This window comes from Octopus bimaculoides, chromosome 6, assembly GCF_046866305.1.
Source record: "Octopus bimaculoides isolate indiv1 chromosome 6, ASM4686630v1, whole genome shotgun sequence".
NCBI lineage: Eukaryota > Metazoa > Mollusca > Cephalopoda > Octopoda > Octopodidae > Octopus > Octopus bimaculoides.
In genome coordinates this window covers 74474616-74501079 of record NC_142933.1, presented here as the reverse complement: position 1 = coordinate 74501079, position 26464 = coordinate 74474616, and the positions used below count along the sequence as shown (strand labels likewise).

The 26464-nt window shown below is 36.8% G+C and overlaps 1 protein-coding gene across 6 annotated transcripts in view; it reads right to left on the bottom strand.

Annotated features, from left to right (window-relative positions):
• Positions 1–26464, bottom strand: part of LOC106882562 (unconventional myosin-Ic) — a 179063-nt gene that overhangs the window by 103817 nt on the left and 48782 nt on the right. The window contains exon 2 of one of the 6 annotated variants that reach the window (XM_089354097.1): positions 3634–3711. The exons of 3 other annotated variants lie outside the window; for them this stretch is intronic. The gene's annotated coding sequence lies outside the window, so the exon portion shown is untranslated. Of the gene's footprint in view, positions 1–3633; positions 3712–5365; positions 5479–26464 lie in introns of those variants that run through there. 2 more of the 6 variants (XM_052968714.2, XM_089354098.1) reach the window with 2 other exon arrangements.

Here is a 26464-nt window from a genome sequence, read left to right as displayed (position 1 = left end):
ACATGCGTCATACAGTCTGCCTTTTACCCTGAGTGAGAATCCCTTTGTCGCCAGCAGAGGTAAGAGCTCTCTAAACTTGGCCCAGGCTATTCTTATTCTAGCAGTTACACTTTCAGCGCACCCACCCCCACTACTAACTTGGTCACCCAGATAGCGGAAGCTATTGACTACCTCTAGTTTTTCTCCCTGGAATGAGATAGAAGTTGTTTCCTGTTTGTTTACAGTGTTTATTGCACCTGAACATCTGCCACATACAAAACCTAACTTTGTAGTTAATCTGCCTTTGATATTGCTGCACCTCTTATGTGTCCATAGCTTGCACCGGGTACATCTTATAGAGTTACTACCTACTCCTTTACTGCATACTGAGCAAGGCCATCTACCTACATACATAGACATACACATATAGATATATACATACATACAAATATATATATATATACATATATATACATATTTACATACATATCCACAATGCATATATGTAATACATATATTACACACATACACATGCCTGTGAACACACACATATCCCTTTCTTACAAGACATACATAGCATAATCATTACAACACAGGGAACTTGCAACTATGGAATGAGCTGCAGACTGGCATGTCTAAAAGGTAGTAAGTAAGCAACTGAATGATCAATGATTTGTACTTTATCACTGTGCTGTGCTACACTTATGGCCAAGACACTTAGAACTTAACAACCCAATCCACCTAACTGTAAGTAGGTACCAGAAGGTGGTTTTTGTTGTTGCTGAATGAGATGTTTGCTCATAGGAGAAGTTAAATGCAGCACTTGAAATCAACAAAATGCACTCATATATTTCATACAATCATATGTATGTTAAGTATGGTGGTAATGGTGGGAGTTTGTTCAGCTAACCCTTCAAGGCAATGCCCCAGTGTAGAAACAGTCCAAAGAATGAAACAAGTAAAAGAAAAAAAAAAACAACATATATATAGGCGTAGGAGTGGCTGTGTGGTAAGTAGCTTGCTTACCAACCACATGGTCCCGGGTTCAGTCCCACTGCGTGGCACCTTGGGCAAGTGTCTTCTACTATAGCCTTGGGCCGCCCAAAGAGTTGTGAGTGGATTTGGTAGATGGAAACTGAAAAGAAGCACATCGTATATGTATATGTATATGTATGTGTTTGTGTGTCTGTGTTTGTCCCCCCAACATCACTTGACAACCGATGCTGGTGTGTTTATGTCCCCCGTAAGTTAGCGGTTCGGCAAAAGAGACCGATAGAATAAGTACTAGGCTTCTAGTAAAAGAGTAATAAGAGAAAAGAGTATATAGGTCAAATGACCTTTTAGAGATTCCATCATTGTGGTAGAGTTAGTTCACTGCCATTAAGTCATGGCAACATTGTAAAATATATGAATGCATTTGTTGATTTTAAGTGCCGTATTCACCTCTTCTTGCAGACATGAACAGAGACACATCACATGGGAGTACAATGTTATGACATTTTCAGACAGTTATTGATAATATCAGTTACATCTTACACAGAATTTTCTCAAAGCTGACAGTTGCTGTCAGACCTAGATATTTTAACTAAAATTTAATTTTTGTTCTTGATGTAATTTACAAGACATCTCATTCTAAAGCATACCCCTCAAAATAGAGTAGCAATATCTTCAAGAAATTTTCATAAAATGTCAAGAGATTTGATGCTGAAGAATCCAGATTTCTTTGTACACATTCTGAAATGAATTTAAACATTATAAAGCCACATTATCAGCTTAATGTGAATGCAAACACATTCATTCTATGCTACAGATGTGTAGAAAAAAAGAGAGAGGGAATTTACTGACAGTTTCCCAATAAGTTAACTGATCCTCAGAAAAGATCAGAAAAAATCTTCAGATCAGCTGCTATATAAAGCAGTCATAAATCAGCTTAGTACTATAGTGGATGGCCACTACACTCAACCACCATACTACTTATGAACTTTACACACAGAACACAGGATGATACAAACTGTTCTATATACCATTTATTTACTCTTTTACTTGTTTCAGTCATAAGACTGCGGCCATGCTGGAGCACCGCCTTTAGTCGAGAAAATCGACCCCCAGGACTTATTCTTTGTAAGCCTAGTACTTATTCTATCGGTCTCGTTTTGCCGAACCACTAAGTTACGGGGATGTAAACACACCAGCATCGGTTGTCAATGCTGTGGGGTGGGGGACAAACACAGACACACAAACACACACACACACACACACACACACACATATATATATAACACTATCCATATCACGTCCTCACTTTGTTGTTTTTTTGTTTTTTTGAACTTATATATATATATATATATATATATATATATCATCATCATCATCATTTAACGTCCGCTCGTCCAACCCATGCTAGCATGGAAAGCGGACGTTAAACGATGATGATGATGATGATGATGATTTCCATGCTAGCATGGGTTGGACGATTTGACTGAGGACTGGCGAACCAGATGGCTACACCAGTCTCCAATTTGATCTGGCAGAGTTTCTACATTTGGATGCCCTTCCTAATGCCAACCACTCCGAGAGTGTAGTTGGTGCTTTTACGTGCCACCGGCACGAGGGCCAGTCAGGCAGTACTGGCAATGGCCATGCTCAAATGGTGTTTTTTACGTGCCACCTGCACAAGAGCCAGTCCAGCGTCACTGGCAACGACCTCTCTCGAATGTATTATAACGTGCCACCAGCACAGGTGCCAGCAAGGCGACGCTGGTAATGATCACGCTCAAATGGTGCTATTTATGTGTAACTGGCACGGAAGCCAGACAGCTGCTCTGGCAATGATCACGCTCGGACAGTGCTGTTAGTGCTCCACTGGCACAGGTGCCAGTCATTGAATATGGTTCAATTACGATTTCGATTTCACTTGCCCCAACAGGTCTTCGCAAGCAGAGTTTAATGTCCAATGAAGGTGAGGTTGGCATGGGTGCCAGTCGTTGAATTTGGTTCGATTTCGATTAGAACTAGCACTACCAAATCTACCAGCCTTTCTTAATTCGCCAGTAACATCAAAGGACATCATACAATGTCTTGGCATTGTACTCCCATGAGATTTATCTCTGTCCACATACCTGCAGGAAGAGGTGAATGCGGCACTTAAAACCAAAGAAGAAATCTGGATTCTTCTTGAGCATTAAATCTATTGACATTTTGTGAGAATTTCTTAAAGATACCACTACTCCATTTTGAGGGATATACTTTAGAATTCCTTTCACATACTTAACAACATAAAAGTACTGTGAACCAATAAGAATTAATGTGTGGTTACTCAGCCAGCTAGAAGTAGTAGTAAAATCCCATCATACCATCTGAAAAAGAAGAATGCAACACTGGATAAAGAAATTGCAGATACACTTGGTGCTGATATATCTAGGATTTGCTTATTCAATTTGCTAGTGCCACAAAAAAGGGTAAGTATTACAGTTTGTAAAGTGGTTGGCATTAAAAAGGGTATCCGGCCACAGAAACTATGCAGAAAAAGACATTGGTGCATCATGCACTTGTCTGATCATTAGACACTGTTAAATTGCAGCCCATGAAAGCCAGATGTTAGATAATTATGATGATGATGGTTAGGTTAAAATGAAAACCAGGATAGTCCATGACCTTTGATCATTATATCAGTCTGTATTAAGTGAAAACCTGGGAAATGCACAACATCAGCAAGATTATGAACAGATCACACTGAAAAAAATGAAGAACAATTTGAATGAGCATTGAGAAAATTTCTTTGAAGCATTGTTAGATATGAATATGAATATGAAAAATTTATATAATGTGAATATATATATATACATATATACTTTATTTAAAAGCAGCAGAAATATAACAAAAAACTGTTACTCTGAGTTTCACGTTCCCGTTCATCGGACAGTCCGATGAACGGGAACGTGAAACTCAGAGTAACAGTTTTTTGTTATATTTCTGCTGCTTTTAAATAAAGCATATTACTCTACCTCTGGTATTTGAGTACTTTTTTTCCACCTTGTTGCACATTTCATGTGCTTACTCCGGTATATACATATATATACATATATGTGAGAGAAAGAGCATAACAGACAATATCCCTTCTCAACATCAGCATATGACTCACAAATATACATAGATTACAAGCAGGTAATACAATTGACCAACAAAAAGAGACAGCAATGCAAGTAATATATTAGACACTATATGGTTATGCCCAGTCTTATCTGGGTACCTCAGACAATCCAGAAGAAACCACACACACACACACACACACACACACACACACACACACACACACACACACACACACACACACACAATGCAATGAGTGAAAAAATAGTACACTTTGTATTGTTACATCCTGCACAAAGACTACTGAAACAAAAACATTTCAAAAATATGAAAAACTTCTTGTACATCTGAGAGACATAATTCTAAAATAGAAATAGGTCAAAATCAAACCGATAAACTGACTTGCAACTTGTTTGACAACCATTCATACAGAGATGAAAATTACATACACCATACATATTATGTATACACATACACACACGAAATAAATGCAATTTAAATACATGCATATACAGTATATATATATATATATATATATATATATATATATATATATATATATATATATATATATATATATATATATATATATATATATATAGATATATATAGATATATATAGATATATATATATATATATATATATATATATATATAGATATATATAGATATATATATATATATATATATATATATAGATAGAATAGAGACAGCTGATGAAGGGATATTCCAAGGGGCTTTCCGTTTTCCTATGTGTTCGTTCCGTTGTCTGTAGTTTATTGTTCTAACGTCCTGTACCCTGATATGCATGTATATACACATGTAGATGTAAGTATGTACATATATGTGTGTATACATGTATATATATATTCTTTGTATTATATATATATATATATATATATATATATATATATATAGGAAGAAAACAAACATGGAGACAGTGGTGTTAACAAATGTTTATTATCAATAACAAATCAATCATTATCCCTTACAGCTGTTTCAATTAATACTCAATGAATTAAATATTAAATTCCTATGCTCTGAGAATAATATCTTCAAAGGGGGAAAAAAATATACCCTTAGATGTTTTGACTGAATTCCTTATTCAGTATGATATAATGAATCCATAAACACACATGTGAATTTAATTGACTGAGTATTAATAGAAACAGCTGTAAGGGATAATGATTGATTTATTAACTTCACTGTATCCATTTTCTTTTTGTTCTTTTGACTGAAAAGAATAGAAAAAGTTTAAATTAATTCAAGCCCACTGGCTTATTAAGCTGAAACTTACCAGGGTTTCCTTGACACATAAAAGACTGAAAATCAAAACTATCACTTGAACAGGACATCAGTCTATTGCAGGATTAACTCCTCACTCCCACTTCAGTTGTTACTGGTACTCATTGACAGCTGAGAGAACTGAAGCAACGTAGAATGAAGTGCATTGTTCAAATACACAATGCACTGCCCTGTTCAAGAATCCTGTTGCCCTACAATTATGAAGCTAACACTCAAATCGATATGTGACACTTTTATTCACACCCACACACGTTACATGTATATGAACTATGTATGGTCACTGGTTGGCAACAAAACCAACTCAACAAATGTCTTGTTTTCCTTTCTTTGTTAAACATCCAAATATAAAGAATTTTTGCCACTAGATGGCTGGTACATGATAATTAGAGACAGTAAGTAGTTAAGGAAATTAAATTTCCTTCCTGAGTCATATAAACTCATAGGGCTGGTTTCCCAGTTTCCATGGTATATATATTCCCTACCTGGATAGGATACCAGTCCATCGCAGGATTACTCATTTTTGCCAGCTAAGTGGGCTGGAACAACATGAAATGAAATGTTTTGCTCAAGAATATAATGAGTTTCCTGGTCCAGGAATTGAAACCGCAATCTTATGCTCATGAGTCCAACACCCCAACCACTAAGCAATAACCTCCACATTACAGAGAGACATTGAATATTTTGTTTGGATTGAGTGACAACAGCACACTAGAGACCAAATAATCTAATCTAAAACAGTGTGGAATGTTATCAAAGAGTAGTGGAAAGGTTGGGTTCTGACATTGATACATATACTAATGTATTGGGTAACAGACTAATATAGCTTACTTTTGTTGTTGTTTTATAGCACTGAGTCAGTGCCGATCAAGCAGAATTATGATCAAAGATATGAGCCTCCCATCTTTATAGGGGTATTCTTTTATCCTTTTATTTACATACTGGTTCAGTCATTGGATTATAGCCATGCTAGGATATCACTTTCACAGGCTTTGGTCAAAAAATATCATATCTACCCTAGTACTTATTTAAGTTAGGTATTTATATTTATATAAGTGATCTCTATTTGCAAATCACCAGGTTACGTCTAACACAAAACATATTGTTACATGAACAGAAACATAGGCGCGTGTGCGAGTGCACCCCCCCCCCCCCCCCACACACACACACAGAGTCATCGTCATCAATATTTTAGGTCTGTTTCCCTTGATGGCATGTGTTGCACAGGTCGTCACAGCCTTAGTCAGTTCTCATTCAGAGTTGCTAATCTCCTAAACCATATCTTATGTGTGCACTTCAATTTGGTTTACTTTCTATGGCTTGATGGTCTTTCTAACACAAACCACTTTACTAAGTGCATTCTATCATGGCACTAATACTGGAGAGGTCGTCAAGTCCTTGTCAGGACTAAAAGGTCTTCTGGACCCCTCCCTTTATAAAGTGTACTAGAAGTATTTTATTGTAACAGTATCACTACAGAGAAGTTACCATGCCCTCAATAAGACAAAAGGATCTAGTCAACCCTCACTTTTCACTCACTTACCAACAACGGTGTAAAGTCTCCTGGGTGGATTTATAGTGACACCAATCTTAGTGTTGTTGCTTTGTATACTGTAAAATTAGAAAGTCCTTGCTACTCTATGATATATTCATTCATTTAGGAAAGACTATGTGGCTTAGGAATGCAGTGAATACTGAACCTGAGTGGAAGTGTGAGTAATAGTGAATATCAGGGGGGGGTTTTTTGTGGGATGGGGGAGAAGGAGAAGAAAATAAGAAGCAGCATGGATGATATGAAGTGTGGGTGGTGTGTGAGAGATGCACAGTGCCAGGATGAGGCCAGAGGTGTACAGGGACAGAAACAGTGGGAGACAAATATAGGTGGTGATGCAGGGAGGAGGTCTGCCATTAGCAGAATGTAATGTACAGGTGAAAAGTGAAGGTAAGAGGGACATTAAGAGGAAAATAAGGTGGTAAGAGATCATACTGAAAATGCAAGAGACAAAGGAAGCCTGCATTCTTAATATCGTCGCTTACAGAGGATGCCCTATTTCTATATAATGACTGAATGGTTAACAATAGTAAACATAGCAACAATGCTAAAACAAATTTTGTTCCTATAAACAACATTTCCTCTAATACCTTCGATGATATTATGCCAAATTGTTGAAGCACTAATTTTTCCTAGCAATGAAAATTAATTTCTGTACTGAACTGTTGAGTGCATGTACACCTGAACATATTGATTCTTCAGATTGGCACAAGGTCACAAATGCATATTGGAAGGGATAGAATTGATTGAATTATCCCCTTTTTGAAAAATGACTGGTTTTTAATTTATCGACATGGGAGAGATGTTAGAGTTTCATTCAGCAGGTTTTATAGTGAATAATATGGAGAGAGAGAGAGAGAGAGAGAGAGAGATCTAGACTATCAAGAGTAAACTATATACTGTGAGGTATTTCAATCTAACGTCCTACTGTTTGTTACATTACAATATCAGCAAAAATAGTTATTTTGTGTAGCTTATGGAGGCAAACCATTTGCATACTGTTTCCAATCTTTGCAGAACTACAAATTTGGCCAGTTATCCCCGTGAGATATAAGTAGTTCATTCCTTTTAAACACATGTACTTAATTGTCTGTGTACTGGTTAATTTTCTGTGGGTACTGGTAGCATAAAATATGTAAAGTACTTGCACAAATAAAGAAAACAATGTCCAATATGCAAAATGAAATAAAAAAAAATAAACCAACCCATTCCCCTTGTGATATTATGAAAATAACCAAAACGAATTTTTCTATTTTCCTTGTTCTTGTAGATACTCCTTTCTTTAACTGAGTAATATCACATAATACTGACTTCATAGATTGGCACAAGGCCATACATATTTAGAGAAAGAGTATAGTCAAATGGATCCATACCAGTATAGTACAGATACTTAATTTACTGATCACAGTGGGACAAATGGCACAAACTGACATAGGTACGATTTGAACTTTATGTGCAAAAAAACTAAGCAGTGTAGAGCACTCTAATATTTCTTACCACCACGTTCTTTGATATTGTATATCATTTTATAATGAAACATTGTTTAGACTAAAACTATAAATATCTTTGATCTCACTAAATCATCTTGAAGATCATAATTTGACATAGTAATCTAACTGTAGTTAAGACTGAAATGATAAGATGCTGACAAGTTCAGCAATAATTAATTTATCATTTTTTTTTTTATTACTAAACAAGTTTTTTAATGTTCAATATGACCTATATGAAGAAGGTGGAGAGATGACAGAATAAGATATTTATTGAGCTAAATGTATTTAGTTCTATTCCATTTAATTTCGAGTTGAAGTCCTATTGGTGCATCTTTGACACTTCTGGATTATTTCTGAAGGCAAATTTAGTCAACTATACCCTTACATTACACACTTGTTGCTTTCTGTCATTGACAGCAATCTATATTAATGAGATGAAGAAGGGTGGAGAGAGATGACAGAAAGTGTAGAACATTGAATTAAATAAAATACCTAACAGTATTAATCCTGCTATATTCTGTGTTGAAATTTCATCAAGATCAACATTTCATTTTAGCATTCAAGAGTCAACAAAATAAACACCATTAATTTACAGAGATCATTTAAATTGAATATCTTCCACCACTAATAAAAATATCATATATAGCCTTAAGATAACTTAGGGCTATGAATATAACCTTAAGTTATCTCAAAGCTATATTCATAAAGAGTATAGTCTTAAAATAACTCAAGGCTATATGGAAAATGCATCAGCACCTACTACAATATACAAACAAAAGAAATATTTGACCCAATATTAATTTAAAAATTAATCAATGAAAATAAAAAGGATTTTTTTTCTACATAAGTGCAGGCCCTGCTGTGTGGCTACGAAATTCACTTTGGAACCAAATAGCTCTGGATTCACTTCTACTGTCCAGCACTGTACTATAGTTTTGGTTTGAGCAATATCTTGTGAGTAGATATGACAGGTGTAGGCAAGGCTATAGCATAAGTATGGTTGTGTGCTTAGGAGTTTGCTTTGCAACCTTGAGGTTTTTAGTTCAATCTTTCAATATGATACTTCAGGCAAATGTCTGCTATTATAGCCCTGAGTCAACGAAAGCCTTGTGAATAGAGGTAATGTGGCCGATGCTGGTGTCATGTAATTAGCACCTGTGTTGGTGGCATGTAAAAAGCACCTTTCGAGCATTGAGTTTCACAGAGAGAATGACAAATAACTGAGACCTTTGACAATATGCCGTGCTTGAGTAGAAGACCCATCAAGTCAAGTGAAATCGTAGTCGTGGCAAATGCTGGAGTCATGCAACTGGCACCCATACTGGTGGCATGTAAAAGCACCCATTACACTCTCAGAGTGGTTAGCGTTAAGAAGGGCATCCAGCCACGGTCAAACTGTTCAACCCATGTCAGCATGGACAATAGATGTTAAATGATAATGATGATGATGATATATATATATCACTGGTGGCACTCCAGCATAGCAATAGCCTTAGGGCTGAAATGTAAAAAAAGATTAAAAGAATATATATATATATATATATATATATATATATATAATAATTTTTCCAGAGGATGTAGCAACCGTTACCAATATAGCATAAGAACTTATATCGAATTTGAAGTCTCTGTCTCTTTTGAATATGAATATTTAAAAGTTTAAAAACCTTATAATATATATATATATATATATATATATATATATATACACACACACACACACACACACATATAGTATGTGTGTATGATCATGTCTCCTTGTCTTGATATCATGTACTAGTTGTAAGCATGCATCACCTTCAAAAGTGGTGTCGTTTGTTTGCAACCTTTGATGAAAACATGCTCAGTCATTATGCTGTTTGCATTTGAAAGCAAGAAGGAATGTAACCTTTCTTAGACACAGGTGAAGGTTAATGACAAGAAGAACATCCAGCCTCAGAAAATCTGCCTCATGGAAAAGTGAATGTTAAAAAAACATGATAATGATGATGATGATGATGATGATGGTGATGATGATCACATATTAAGTTTGAAACTTCATTATTTGATAATCCAAGTTTAACATATTGAATCATTGTCTAAAGATTAGAAACATGAAGTTTGCAGTGTACTTTTTGTCCCTCCTTATTCATGCAATTCTTTGTGTCAAACAGATACGTATGTGCATGCATGTGTGTGTGCGTGTGCATGTTTGTGTACAAGTCTGTGCTTTTTATGTTGTGCCTTTTATATCATATAACTTAGCACTTCAACAAATAGATCTTGATAAAAGAAGCAACTACCAGACTGAAATTGATATAAAAATTGACTAAACCCTCGAATGAAGTTCAAGGAGTAAATCTAGCAAAAGAAGAAAATACATATATTGCCAATATCTGAATGCATCTTGTATTACCAAGTATTATAGCAACCAATAATATTTGAAAGAAAATCTGTTGCTAAGTTACTTATCAGTGTGAACATATTTCTCTTGGATTTTGTTTTCTATGTAACTGATTTTGCTTTCCATACAACCCACAGTTCTCATCATATAACCAAATAACTTAGCAAGCAAAAAATAAATTAACAAAGTAAAACTTCTGTAAACAAAAAACAGGCATGGCTGTGTGGTAAGAAGCTTGCTTCCTAACCACATAGTTCTAGGTTCAGTCCCACAGCATGGCACCTTGGGCAAGTGTCTTCTACTATAGCCTAGGACTGACCAAAGCCTTGTGAGTGGATTTGGTAGATGGAAACTGACAGAAGCCAGGCATAGGAGTGGCTGTGTGGTAAGTAGCTTGCTTACCAATGACATGGTTCTGGGTTCAGTCCCACTGTGTGGCACTTTAGGCAAGTGTCTTCTGCTATAGCCTTGGGCCCATCAAGGCCTTGTAAGTGGATTTGGTAGACAGAAACTGAAAGAAGCCCATCATGTATATATGTTTGTGTGTCTGTGTTTGTCCCCACCACCATTGTTTGACAACCAATGCTAGTGTGTTTATGCCCCCCGTAACTTAGTGGTTCAGCAAAAGAAACCAATAAAATAAGTATTAGGCTTACAAAGAATAAGTTTTGGGCTTGATTTGTTTGACTGAAGGCAATGCTCCAGCATGACCACAGTCAAATGACTGAAACAAAAGAGATAAAAGATATATATATATATATATATATATATATATATATGCGTGTGTGTCTTTGTATCTGTGTTTATTCCCACACCATCGCTTGATAACTGGTGTTGGTGTGTTTATGTCCCTGTAACTTAGCAGTTCGACAAAAGAGACTGATAGAATAAATACTAAGCTTAAGAAATAAATCCTGGGGTTGATTTGTTCGACTAAAACCCTTCAAGGTGGTGCTCCAGCATGGCCACAATCAAATATCTGAAATAAGTAAAAGAATAAAAACTAAAACTTCTCTAAAAAAAAAAAAAATGCTCATCATTAGTGCTGGTGGCAGTCATGGTAACATTGGCAATGTCATTATGGTCCCCATCACCAAAATAATTTTATTATCAACTGTTCATGCTTGCATGGGTCAGATGGAATTTGCTGAGGCAGATTTTCTATGAGCAGATGCTCTTCTCATCAGCAGCCTTCACCCGTTTCCAAGTAAGGTAGTATTTTCTCCTAATCTATTTAAGTTTTCATAGAAAACTGCAAACAAACATCACTGCTTGTATGGCAGTGTTGTTTTCTATACAATTAGTGCACAATGTTAAGACAGGAAGATAGAAACACACGCAGGCTTGTACACACACACACACTTATTAGTAGAGAATCTGTTTATATAAGTTTTACAAGAAGAGAGGCGACAGTATCTTTGAAGTTTTGGCCTGCTAACTTTTGTTGGACAGTCTGACAAAGGCTAGCGGGCGGAGACTTTGAAGCAGCCACTCTTACCTATATTCTGGTAAAAGTTTAGCAAACAGTCAGACATACGTACATACATTACATACATGGTGGTTGTCTACTTACACAGAGTTTGACCACCTCCTGCACCTACACCTTAGCCCTTTCATGGCGTCTGATGTGGCTTTTTAAACCAGACAATGTTTTGAAAAAACACCCACACAAATTGCACCTCTGATTTGCACTACCAATACCTGCAGGTAAGTTCTGCTCATTGTGGATCCTAACATGTCTTTTAAGACCCCCATTGGATTTGCAAGCCCTCTGGCACACACCACATTCAAACGTACATACATACATACATACATACATACATACATACATACATACATAACATATATACCTACCTACATACATATATTACATGCATACACAATATGCACACATTACATGTACACATTACATGTACACATTACATGCAAACATTACATATATACATTGCATACATTTATACATACATTGCATAAATAAATAAATAAAGAGACCTCCCATAGATAAAATACTGCAGATACTAGCATTTAGCGACGTACATACATTAAGTAGGAAATATTGACAATGTTTACATTATTGAGCTGCTTCGAACACAAAATTTGAATTTTGTTCTACTTGTGCAGTGATGCTGCAGAACAGCAAATAGGTTTTACACTATTAGTATATATTTCTAGCTGGTTAATAGGAATTTGCTTCAATAGTAGAAGGCACTTTCTCTGTGCACTGAGACTAGAAATGAATCAATGTCTTTAAAAAAATGTCTTCCTAAGGTTGATCAGTTTCTAAATTAGATATAGGACTGTTCCTCGAGCAATCAACAAAGAACTTAAGACAAAAATCAAAGATTCCTGAATGTTTGGTACAAGGGTTGGTTGGATGGGTAAATTATATTATTGGCGAATAATAAAACAACTCATGCACAGATAATTTTATCAGGTCATTATACAAGGGGGTACCGAAAAATTCCAGACTTTGGGTAAAAGAAAATAGAGAAGGATCAGTTGATTATGAATTTATTCGACCCATTCCCCTCTCAGATTCACACACTTATAGCAGCGGTCCTTCAGTTTAAGCTCTGTAAAAGAATTTGGAAGGTTGGGCCTCCAACCAGGCCTTTTGTAATATCCTTCTAGCCAGGAACTTTTCTGCACCCCCTTGTAATGGATTTTAAGTTTGATATTTCAGATCACCATCATCAGAATTTTAACATACATTTTTTCAATGGTGCATGAGTCAGACAGAATTTGTCTGTCCCATGTTTCCAAGCAAGGTAATGTTTCCCCGTGGCCAGACATATTGATAATGAGGGACTCTACTCAAATGATGGTGATGCTAGCTTACAAGTATCCATTGACATCAAGAGAAGGAAACACTAAGACACACATAAATGCATACACACACACACACATATTACATATGGTATAATTATAAACAGGGCAAAGTTTAGCCATTTCTCTGCAAACTGAAAAAAATGAACAACCTTAATGGGTTCTCAGCAGAGGCGTCCACATCATTCTGACAGTCTGCAGAGAAACAAGCAGCCAAACTGTTTATATACTCAACAAATGCAGTAGTTATTCTATGAAGGAGTCCCTAATTTGCATACTGGAAAATGTTTAACATGCACACATACATATGTACATGTAAACTGGTACTTCATTAGTTATAACAGTGAGGGTTCCAGTTGGTCTGATCAATAGAACAGCCTGCTCATGAAATTAAAGTGCATGTGGCTGAGCACTCCACAGACACATGTACCCTTAATGTAGTTTTCAGGGAGATTCAGTGTGACACAGAATGTGAAAAGGTTGGCTGTTTAAAGTACAGGTACTACTCATTTCTCCAGCAGAGTGAACAGGAGCACCATTAAATGAAGCGTTCTGCTCAAGGTCATAAAGCACTGCTGGAATTGAACTCATGATCTTACAATTGGGAATTGAATACTCTAACCATTAAGTACCTTCATAATACCCTAACCACTAAGCACCTTCATAAACATACATATACATACATATATGCATACATACACATACATGTGTGTGTGTGTGTGTGTGTGTGTGTGTGTGTGTGTGTGTTATACATATATGATGAACTTCTTTCAGATTCTGTCCACTAAATCCACTCACAAGGCTTTGGCCAGTCCGAAACTATAGTAGTAGACACTTGCTCAAGGCGTCACACAGTGGGGCTGAACCTGAAACCACATGATTGAAAAGCAAATTTCTGAACCACACAATGATGCTTGTGTCATTTAGTGGAAATAATAACCATTCCCTGCATTCTTTTATGAACAGATATATAATTAAAGAACAAAAATATTAATGATGTCACACACTGCAGCAGTCCCTTGAGTTTGTGATAAGGCTGTTAATTGTTAAGCAGATATGTGATGAATATTTCCTTAGATAGGGGTATTCATACATCACAGATAATGTTTAAAAAAAACTGGTGAAATTAGGTAATAATATAAAATTAAGTGTATAGTTCACAGACACAACAGAACATTAGTAATGAATTTGAATTATTTACCTATAATATGCTAGCAATCTAATATCATATCAACCTGACCACTATATACATGTATACACACACTCACACATTTATGATGGACTCTCCCACTGATTTTAACGCATGAGGATCTGACAACCTACACTTTCTTTGTCAGTCATAATGCTTTCTGTTAAACGTGACATTTGAGTCCCGCCAATGATTTGCAAAATATGCAGATTATAGGTCAATGCAGGTGGTATATTTGCAACTGCTTTACTCCTTTGCTTTGCATTAGCCTGTTAATGTCTGGTCACTCTTGAGTGCTTACTGGTAACACATAATCCAGTATAACCTGTTGCACGGTTGGGTTGTTGGTAACTAAACTGCCAATCCCACTGAGGTTGCTTGGTGTGAAGGGTGGTTGTTGGACACCCTGTGCAGTAGAAAATAAAACCTGTCAAAAGGTAGAGGAACTTGTGTCAATGGCCACCCAACAATGTGTATATATTTATATACTGTCTGTCTTTTTTTAATATTTCTCACTCACACATACAAGTTTTTTCATCGCCCTTTAACATTTACTTTTCTACGCTTGCATAGGTCATAGGGAATTTGTTGAGGAAAATTTTCCACAGCTGGATGCCTTTCCTGTTTCCAACCTTTTTCAACTCTTTTCAAAGAAGAAACAAGGTAACATTTCCCCATAGTCAGATATGTTTTTCAAGGAAGACTGATCATTATCATTATTATTGTTTAACATCTGCTTTCCAAGTGCGTGTATGTATATGTGTGTGCATGTATATATATATATATATATATATATATATATATATATACATATATATATGCATATGCACATATATATGCATACACACACACATAAGAACATTGGGGTTTATTACCTAACTAGTCCCAGTTAAACCTCCCACCCCATCTGCTGCCCTATCACCTCTTTAACACTTTATGTCTATCATTTCTTATTTCTTTATTGCCCACAAGGGGCTAAACATAGAGGGGACAAACAAGGACAGACAAAGGGATTAAGTCGATTACATCGACCTCAATGTGTAACTGGTACTTAATTTATCGACCCCGAAAGGATGAAAGGCAAAGTCGACCTCAGTGGAATTTGAACTCAGAACATAACGGCAGAGGAAATACCGCTAAGCATTTCACCGGCGTGCTAACGTTTCTGCCAGCTCACCGCCTTATGTCTATCATTTCTTTCAATCCGATCTCTTTTTCACACAGGTTCTCTTCACTCTTCCTCATTCCTATTCACTACAATACTGACAATATGACAATGGATCTCTACAATTCTCTGCACCATGCAGCTCATGTAACAGGGATGGTATCGGATCTATCTGGTTCTCTCACCTCTGATATTTTTCACTTTTTCTACTATTCATAGCACTATCACCTATCTCCTCTTCACTCTACCTTTCTCCAAGATTAAGATGTCTGTCAGATAGCATTGGATATGTTCCATTGCTGCCACTCTTCTGTTATTCTCAATGCTTATCTGCATCCTTTTGTCTTAGTTCTCTCGTGTACTTACAAGCTTAATCAACTGCCTGGAATGTACAGACATTGTAGGGAAATAGAGACTCTCAAGACAAGATGTACAAAGAAACCTCACAGGTGGTGAATATCCATGTAGTTCCTCTACAAAATCCTACTCTTCCCAGATCTCTATTCTCTTCATCTCTTAGAATAAAGCTGACTCTAATACCTCATTGTTTGTTGTCTTGTGAGTGGAGGCACAATGGCCCAGTGGTTAGGGCAGCTGACTCACGGTCATAGGATCGCGGTTTCGATTCTCAGACTGGGCGTTGTGAGTGCTTATTGAGCGAAAACACCTAAAAGCTCCACGAGGCTCCAGCAGGGGATGGTGGCGAATCCTGCTGTACTCTTTCACCACAACTTTCTCTCACTCTTACTTCCTGTTTCTGTTGTGCCTGTAATTCAAAGGGTCAGCCTTGTCACACTGTGTCATGCTGAATATCTCCGAGAACTACGTTAAGGGTACACATGTCTGTGGAGTGCTCAGCCACTTGCACATTAATTTCACGAGCAGGCTGTTCCGTTGATCGGATCAACTGGAACCCTCGACATCATAAGTGACGGAGTGCCAACAACAACAACGTTGTCTTGTGAGCTGCATGGCATCCTCACTAGTGCTGGTGGTATGAAAAATGCACTAATTACATACTGTAAAGTGGTTGGCATTATGAAGAACATCCAGCTATAAAAAAAAAAACATGGTAAACACTGGAGTATGATGTAGTCTTTAGACTCATTGAATCCTGTCAAACTGTCAAATTTATGCCAGCATAGAACACAGATGTTAAATGATTTTACATGCATACACATATGTATGATGTGGATAAGTTCTACCCATATGTCATACATCTCTGCACACAAAGTCGTTATATTCCTATATCCATTTATTATGGCCTACATTATGAATAGGGATTTTAGGAATAATTGTCTCTGTCTGGGCTATGAGATCTAATTTATGCTTCAATCCAATCTACAAAGCCAGACAATTTTGACACCCCTGCTCTAAACCAATTGAGGAGGGCAGTAACACTGAATAAGAACTGACTTGGAATGTGATGATGTGTTCAGCCCATGCTAGTATAAAAAGCAAACATAAAATGATGCCATAATGTGTGTGTGTGTGTGTGTGTGTGTGTGTGTGTGTGTGTGTGTGTGTGTGTGCGCGCACATGCATATCTTACCCCAATTAATGTAAGCAAAGGATGTAAGTATCACAAAGAAAAAAAAAATAAATAAAACTGGTGCTTTTTGAATGACATTCTTTGTAGTATTTTTCTTGTACCAGTCTAGAAATACTCCCTTGTGACATTCATCATCAAAAATATAGTGAACCGGTGATTAATCCACTGGAAGTCTGTAATCAATGACGTTATCTACAGTTGTGAGATACAAATAAACACTGGGGTTGATTTCATTCACTGAAAATGGTGTATCCTAGGTTTCTTCAATTAAGGGAATATAGTTGAGAATCCTGAACATATCTTCTTCATGCTGCTTATGATTTAACACTGGCAATAGTATTATTGAGAAGAATAGCAATCCCAGACATTATTAGTTTTGAAAGACAATATTGGCCCAATTCCTTACAATACTGGAATTAACAGAATATATATGGCACAAATTAACAGAATTAGGACAGTTACTTAACTTTTGATTTTGTAACTTTAAGGAGATGTGAGACTAATCTCTCTCAGGTTAAGATATAAGAGTATTACTGGTAACTTCTCCAGATATTCTGTTATCTGTTTAAGGGAAACTGAGTTATGTCAAATTAAACATTCTACCCTTCACTTCATTTTATCTAATTAATGCTGGTGAAAATACTAACAATAGACACACAGCTTGTTTGTCTCTTATTTATTTATTTATTTATTTATAAAGAAATTATTAATTGACTGAAGGCGTTTCTTAATTATGATGGTTGCTGCTTTACATTGAATACTAACCAGCAACTGTGTCTAGCTAGGAGTGACTCACAAATGATGCCATTCTGTCTAGCTTGCAGAATAATTCAATATTTCTGATGTTTTTTTTCTCTCTTCTTTTCCTATTGACATCACAAGAGTGTTGCTATGGAACTGGATGTATGTTTAAATATAATCAAGACCTTTCAACAATAGTGTAGGGACACTTGTTGGTCAACATATGATGCCTGTAACAAATAACTGTTCTTCATGTTATTTTCCATGTTCAGCAGTGAAGCAAAGAATGGATCTCATATTGCAAAGATATTGATTATAAACCAAATTTATGCAACTGATAATTTTATCCTAAAGGGATTCAATAAGATGGCTATCACAAATAGCAAGAAATTGTATTGTAGCCTTCAATAAGTCTTTTAATATTATTTGTAAATATCAAAGAAGAGATTTAAGTTATTCCTTCTATGGGATATTATAATTAACAATTGTTTTATTATTCAATATTGTATATTAATTGTTATGTGGTAGCATAGATGAAATGAGATAGCTTCCAAAAGGTCTGTATGTCCTTTCTTCAGCAAAAAATTGCTGATATTACTGAAGTTAGTGATTGCTATTTTTAGATTTTAAGCATCCCTAGAGAGTTTTGTCAACTAATTGCATGAATCATCTCGGTTAATTGAAAATTTTCACTATACTCTATAATAAACATGTAAAAACCATACAATGTTTATTTGTATTTATTATGCAGAATGCTTTTCTAAGATATTTTCCCTCAGCCCATCATTTTCATTCATGTTGATATATATAATCAGTATCATTACATTTCCCCAACTCTTTATATCATCATCATCGTTTAATGTCTGCTTTCCATGCTGGCATGGGTTAGACAGTTTGACATGGGGCTGGCTAGCACGGGTTGTCCAGGCACCAGCTGTCTGTTGAAGCAGGGTTTCTATTTGGATTGGATTTCTATTTGGGTTGGATGCCCTTCCTAACACCAACCACTTAACAGAGCGTGCTGGGTGCATTTAACCCATATACACCCATGGTTGCGTTTTCGCAACGCAAAACCTGCTCCTACTCGTTTGGACATGAACTCGCCAGGAAGCAGCTGACTGAGTATACGAAATGTTCAGTAGGTAGTCGACAACTGTAGCTAACAGTTGCATACTGTCCTTCTCTTCCAGATTGTGAAAGCTTACCATAACATTTAATCTAAATACAGTGAAATTTTAAGACTTCATTGTTTTATGAGCATATATGGGTTAATGTGCCACAAGCACAGGTGCAATTGCGCAACACCAGCACAAGTACTTTTTAAGTGGCACCAGCACATGAAAGGACAAGCCTGTATGTGTGGAAGACAGAAATTTTATTTAGCTTGACATGTCTCATCTAATATAGCAAATCGCCACATCTCCCAGTTCATATATTAACGTTGATTTTTGGGTTTGATTTTGGTTGAGGTTAGCTTTGTCTTCGTAATTTACAAAGCTTTCCATGTTTGATTACAAATGTTATATATGTAGTATTAGACAGTTAATGTATATATTAACAAAATTTGGCTGAAATGGATGAGTGAGCATTTGGCCAATTGGATGCGCAAAGAGCCATGTTAGCATTGATTTGTGGGTTCGATTCTGGCTGGGGTTAGTTCATCATTTTTCAATCATTTGCTTGTATTTATAAATTGTCACTTCAAATTGGAGAATAAAATATTATTATGATATGTTATTATACAGTTTATATATATATATACACACACACACACACATATATATATATATACATACATACATATACATTTAAGTGATGATATATGCATGTCACTACCAGAACTAGAGAAGTTTCAGGTATGGAAGGAAGGTCTACAATCAAAGGACCTTAGAGTTAACCGAGCAAAAACCAAAGTCTTAGTAAGTAGGAAGGCAGATAAATCACAAATCCCTTCAGGTAGATGGCCCTGCCCGATCTGTAGAAAAGGCATAGGTAGAAACTCCATAAGATGTACCTGGTGTAAGCTATGTACACATAAGAAGTGCAGCAATACCAGAGGAAGGTTAACAGGGAAAATAGGTTTTGTGTGTGGAAGATGCTCTGGTACAATAAACACCAAAAATGTACAGAAAATAGACTCCATCAACTGCCAGGTGGCTAGGCTAGAGGAAGTAGATGGCTTCAGTTATCTGGGTGACCAAGTTAGTAGTGGAGGTGGATGCTCTGAGAGCATAGCGGTGAGAATAAGAATAGGCTGGGCAAAGTTCAGAGAGCTCCTATCTCTGTTAGCAACAAAGGCCTCTCCCTCAGAGTGAAAGGCAGATTGCATGATGCCTGTGTGTGAACAACTATGCTACACGGCAGTGTAACATGGGCTGTGATAGCCAAATGTACAATATCAGTGTGCATATATGAGAGAGTGTAAGCACCTTGAGAAAAAAGTTGGGCATAAGATGTGATGTGCAAGAGATGATTGTGCTGGTATGATTGTGTGATATGTATGGACAAAGTAGCTGTGTAAAGAAGTGTTGATCTCTAACTGTAGAGGGAACCTGTGGTAAATGTAGACCCAAGAAGACCTGGGGTGAGGTGGTGAAGCAGGATCTTCGAACTTTGGGTCTTGTGCAAGCAATGACTAATGACTGAGAGCTTTGGGGGTATGTTGTGCTTATCAAACCCTATCAAACTGAGTGAAATCGTGGTCATGGCAAATGCTGGTGTCACGTAACTGGCACCTGCGTCGGTGGGACATAAAAAGCACCTTTCAAGCGTTGGGCCTCACAGAGGCAAGGTGGCTGATACCAGTGGCATGTGAAAAAACACCTTTCAAGTCATGGGTCTCATGGAGGCAATGATTAATGACCGAGACCTTTGGCATTATGCTGTGCTTGAGAAGAAGACCCGTGAAGCCAAGTAAAATCGTAGTTATGGCAGATACTGGTATCATTCAAATGACACTTGTGCCAGTGGCATGTAAAAGCACCCATTACACTCTCGGAGTCATTGGCATTATGAAGGGCATTCAGCCATAGAAACCATACCAGATCAGACTGGAATCTGGTGCAGCCTTCCAGCTTCCCAACCCTAGTCAAACTGTCCAACCCATGCTAGCATGGACAATGGACATTAAATGAGGATGATGATATATATATATTTTGGTAATTTCTAAGTCTTGTCAAGTGAGCTGAAGAGACCTAACAAGACTAACATATCTAAAACTTTCATTTGTTGCCTTTAAAAGCAAAATCAATTTCCTTATTTTTCAAAACAAAGAAAACAAGCCAATTTAATAAGAAAATATGTTATTTTGAGCATCACAGGTGAAACTTTCAATTCTTTTACTGGCATTGCTAGCAATAAAAAGAAAATAAATATGTAACTTAGCAGAGAAAATATTGTTGAGGTAGAGAAATGAGATCAAAGAAAATGCCTCTGTACCTGAGATATTTATCTCAGAGTGAGCAAGGACGAAGGTCACAGTATCTGTATCTATGAAAATACAAGGTTATACTAATGCTCTTAAAGTGACAGCTGGAGATAAACCTCTCCAATATGTGGAGTCATATCTTCTGTATTGGTTACATAAGGCTTATGTGACTAAATACCTGGTTTTCAAAATTAAAGAGACAGTGAGAAAGCAAGAGTAACATACACTTGCCCATAAATTATTACAACAATACAAGGGACAATGCAACATGAGGACCTGAGTGGAGAAGAATGGTGATGATGATAATTTTTGACACACTGTTACCTTTGTGGTACAGAACAAGCAAGTAGTGAGCTTTGAAGTGACTAGAAATGACATGTAGCTGGGAGGAGTCATTACAGATATTAATGTTTTAATGACCTCCGAAGACTTCAATATGGCTATGGAAAGAAAAGCAATGAGACTGGTGAGGTAAGGCAGAAAGGTCAGCTGCAACTCATTTAACAGTAAAAGCCATTTGGGGGTTTTCTGTTAGAAAGAACTCAATAAACAGGCAAGAACATTAGAGACATCAACAATATCAAGGTACAGAAACTGCTCTTCTCAAAGCATCACTGAATTGAGATTTTGGAAATAGAAAAGATTGCCTTGTCCTCAGTCCCAGTAGCCAACAAGAAAAGACACATCTCTCCTAGCCATAACAAGCAGCACTACACCATTATCTTACAACCACAAAGAGGAGATGGACAATGAACAGGAGTAGTAGATTGCTAAGAATAGTAGAAAGAGTAAAAGAAAAAGGATAAAGACCACCAAAGTAAAAACAATATACTCTAAAGGAATGTGTGTAAAATGTGCATGTGTGTAGATGAACCCTTTCCCTAGAAAAGCATAAAGTTTACAATGATTTTGTATAGTAAATGCCAAACTTATACATTATTTTCAAATAAAATGCAAGGAGAGTTTGGTAAAGATCAAGTGTAGATTTGTGAATAGATGGGTTCCCACCATGATGCTTGCAAGAGAGAGATTGCTAATAAGAATCCAATTAATTATCTTCTGAAAAGCAATTGCTTGAGGACATTTTGAGGACTAAACATTTCAAGTAAATGAATGCAGAAGGTGATAAAGGTCAAGGATATCATGATGAAATTCAGCAAAAGGATTCTCACGAATGTGGCTGTGTGGGATGCCATCAATTAGGCACATAAAAAGCACCTAACACACTCTGCAAATTGGCTAATGTTAGGAAGGGCATCCAGCTGTAGAAACCATGCCACAACAAACAATTTGGAGTCTGGACAGCTCCCTGGCTAGCCAGTTCCTGTAAAACAGTCCAACCCATGCCAGCATGGAAAATGGACATTAAACAATGATGATAATGATGTCTCTGTAATCCCCTTTTTTGTAACACATTGTTGAACAGGCCCTGGTGATAAAATAAACAAAAGGTTTATTATTATTATTAATATTATTATTATGATTATGTAATCGACTCATCTCCTCCCCAAAATTGCTGCCCTTGTTGCAAAATTTTAGATCAATATTATAATTATTATTATCTAGTAATAAAGTGGTGGCTGTGAGAACCACTAGAGCATAGGAGCAAATGCTTTATGGTATTTCTTCTGACTTTTCTGGTTCTGAAAATCCTACAGAGATCAGCTTTGTCTTTCATTTGTTCAGAGTAGATAAAATAATGGACCAGTCAAGTACTGTGGTCAATAAAATAAAGTATCAGTTGACTATTGGGGTGGGGGTCACAAAATATAATAATAGTTGAGCATTGAGCTCAATGTTATTAACTAAACCCCTTCCACATAGTAACAGTAGTGGCACCACCACCACCACCACCACCACCACACACACACACCACCACCACCACCACCACCAACAACAACAACAACAACAACAACACTAACACCACTACATAAGTAGTAATGGTGTCCCACTAAGTAGTAGTAGTGCCAATACTACAAGTAGTAGTAATAATAGTAGCAGCAGTTGCAGCATCAACAGCCTAGTTGTAGTTGAGAAGTTTTCCAAAGAATTAATTAACTGCCACATGCCTACGGAAATAAATAATGAGTAGAGTGACAATTAGAGTAATAGTGAATTATATCATATAGGGAATAAATATCCTCAATGTTCAAGAGAAGCCGACAATAGGAAAACAAACACACACAAAAGAATTATTATTATCATTATTATTAAGGCAGGAAGCTGGCAGAATGGTTAGCATGCTGGGAAAAATGCTTAGCAGCATTTCATCCATTTTAACATTCTGAGTTCAAGTTCTGCCAAGGTCAACTTAGCCTTTCATCCTTTCGGGGTCAATAAAATAAGTACCAGTTGAGTACAGGGGTAAATGTAATTGACACCCTACTCCCCGAAATTGCTGGCCTTGTACCAAAATTTGAAACCATTATTATTGTTGTTGTTGTTGTTCAGGTGGCAAGCCGACAGAAGGATTAGCATGTCAGGGAAAATGACTAGCAGCATTTTGTCTGTCTATGCATTCTGAGATTAAATTCTGTTGAGGTCAATTTTGCCTTTCATTTTTTCGGTGTTGATAAAATAAGTACCAGTTATGCACTGAGGACGATGTAATCAACTAGGCCACTCCCACCAAATTTCAGGCCTTGTGCTTATAGTAAAAAAATTATTATCTTCATTATTTACTACCTCCTAGTGAGTTTGTGAAAAGATGGGTGACTGTAGCAAAAATGGTTAGACTGAATGACCTAAGTAAGTGCTTGTAGATTGGAGAGCATGAGGGAGGGCTTGTGCCATTGGTGGTCAAGGTAATACTGGATCTGAGTGGTTCCTTGATTGGCCCTAGCTGGAGTTTCTCCCATAACAGGAAGACTGCATTATTCCTGTTGTCACATCCTTTGTATACCATTTCTCCATCTTTTCCACTTCTTTCTTCTCATCCTTTACGTAAATCCCCACACAAATTGTTGTCTGTCCTTGTGTTGTCCTTGTCTTCTATGCTCCAGTGGCTAATAAAAATATCATTGTTATTATTATTATTATTATTAATAGTTGATTTATTTGCTTATCTTATTAAAAAATAAGTAAAATTTGAAAAAAGAATTTTGAGTGGGTGATTTCAACACAAACATCTTTTGGTTTAATGTTGCTGAATCGACTTTAAAATAAAAATAGCAATATTAGTAATGAAACATTAGAAGTGTCTTTTAAGACTTCCTATTTAAGTTTGTTTTATTCCTACTTAAAAATACAGTGGTTAGTATCTAATAAACATAATGGTGCCTTTCATGCTTGCACACACACCCAACAGTCCTAACACATGCATGTATGTATGTATGTATGTATGTATGTATGTATGCATGTGTGTGTCTAGCTATACATACATACACACACACACACACACACACACACACATATATATATACAGAGAGAGAGAGAGAGAGAGAGAGAGAGAGAGAGAGAGAGAGAGAGAGAGTGGGGACAAAGATATATAGTACATAATCATTTAAGGTCTGTTTTCCATGCTGGCATGGGTTGAGTGGTTTGACCTGGAGCTGGTAAGGCCAGGAGCTGTACCAGGCTCCATTGTCTGTTTTGGTATGATTTCTGTGACTGGATGCTCTTCCTAATGCCAACCACTTTATGGAGAGTATTGGGTGCTTTTTATGTGGCACTGACAGCAGTGCTTTTCATGTGGCACCAGCACTGAAAAGGTAACTTGCAAGACAAAAACCCCTCAGATAGGAGTGGGAGATTTAAGATATAGAAGGATAGGTGTCTTGCTGTAGAGTGGATACATGGATATCTCAGCTGGAATAGAAAGGAGGGTGAGTTAGAGCAATAGAGAGAGAAATGGCGGAAAAGATGTGCCAAGATATGCTCTTGAGGGATATTGGAGGTAGTGAGAATAAGGGAGGTGATACAGAGGTTTGGACTAGGTGAGTGGACAGGATAGAAGTGACTGTGACAAATGACGGAATAAAGTATAGGAGAGGGCCAGCAGTTGATCTAGTAAGCGGGGTGTCATAGTGTCATATCAGTGAATGGGGCCAGTACGCATTGATGTCGTCGAGGGGTAGGCCCTGAAATGGCACACATTCTCTCCTGATGACCCCATACACTTGCTGGCTTCCGGTATGCGGAGTTCTCGACTGGTCTCACTTGCATGTGCAAAAAACATCAATCTCTATTCCCCTTAATTATTACTAATTTATTATTTCTTCTCTACCCCGACAACATACAGTCTCTATAGAGACATACAGATTTACTGATCTGAAGATCTACTGAGGAGTAAAATAAACTAACAGGAGTTTTTGTACACTCACTGAGGTTAGCCAGCATTATTAACCGGTAAAAGCAAATACAGTACCTCATAGGATTGTATATCTCTATCAACCAAACTTGGAAATCTACCTATATACATATATATATATATATATATATATATATATATATATACATACACATACATACAATGACACACACACATGCATGCGTACACACACATGCATGCATGTGCACACCCACCCACACACACATATTTGTGTGTGTATGTGCATGTGTCTCAGTATAAGTATATATGTACAAATCTTATCTTTTATCTGTTTCAGTCATTAGACTTTGGACTTGCTGGGGTACTGCCTTAAAGAATTCCAATTGAATGAATTGACCCTAGTACTTTTCTTTTGAAGAACTTATTCAATTGGTCTCTTTTGCCAAACCATTAAGTTATGGTGGTGTAAACACACCAACACCAATTGCCAAGTGGTGGT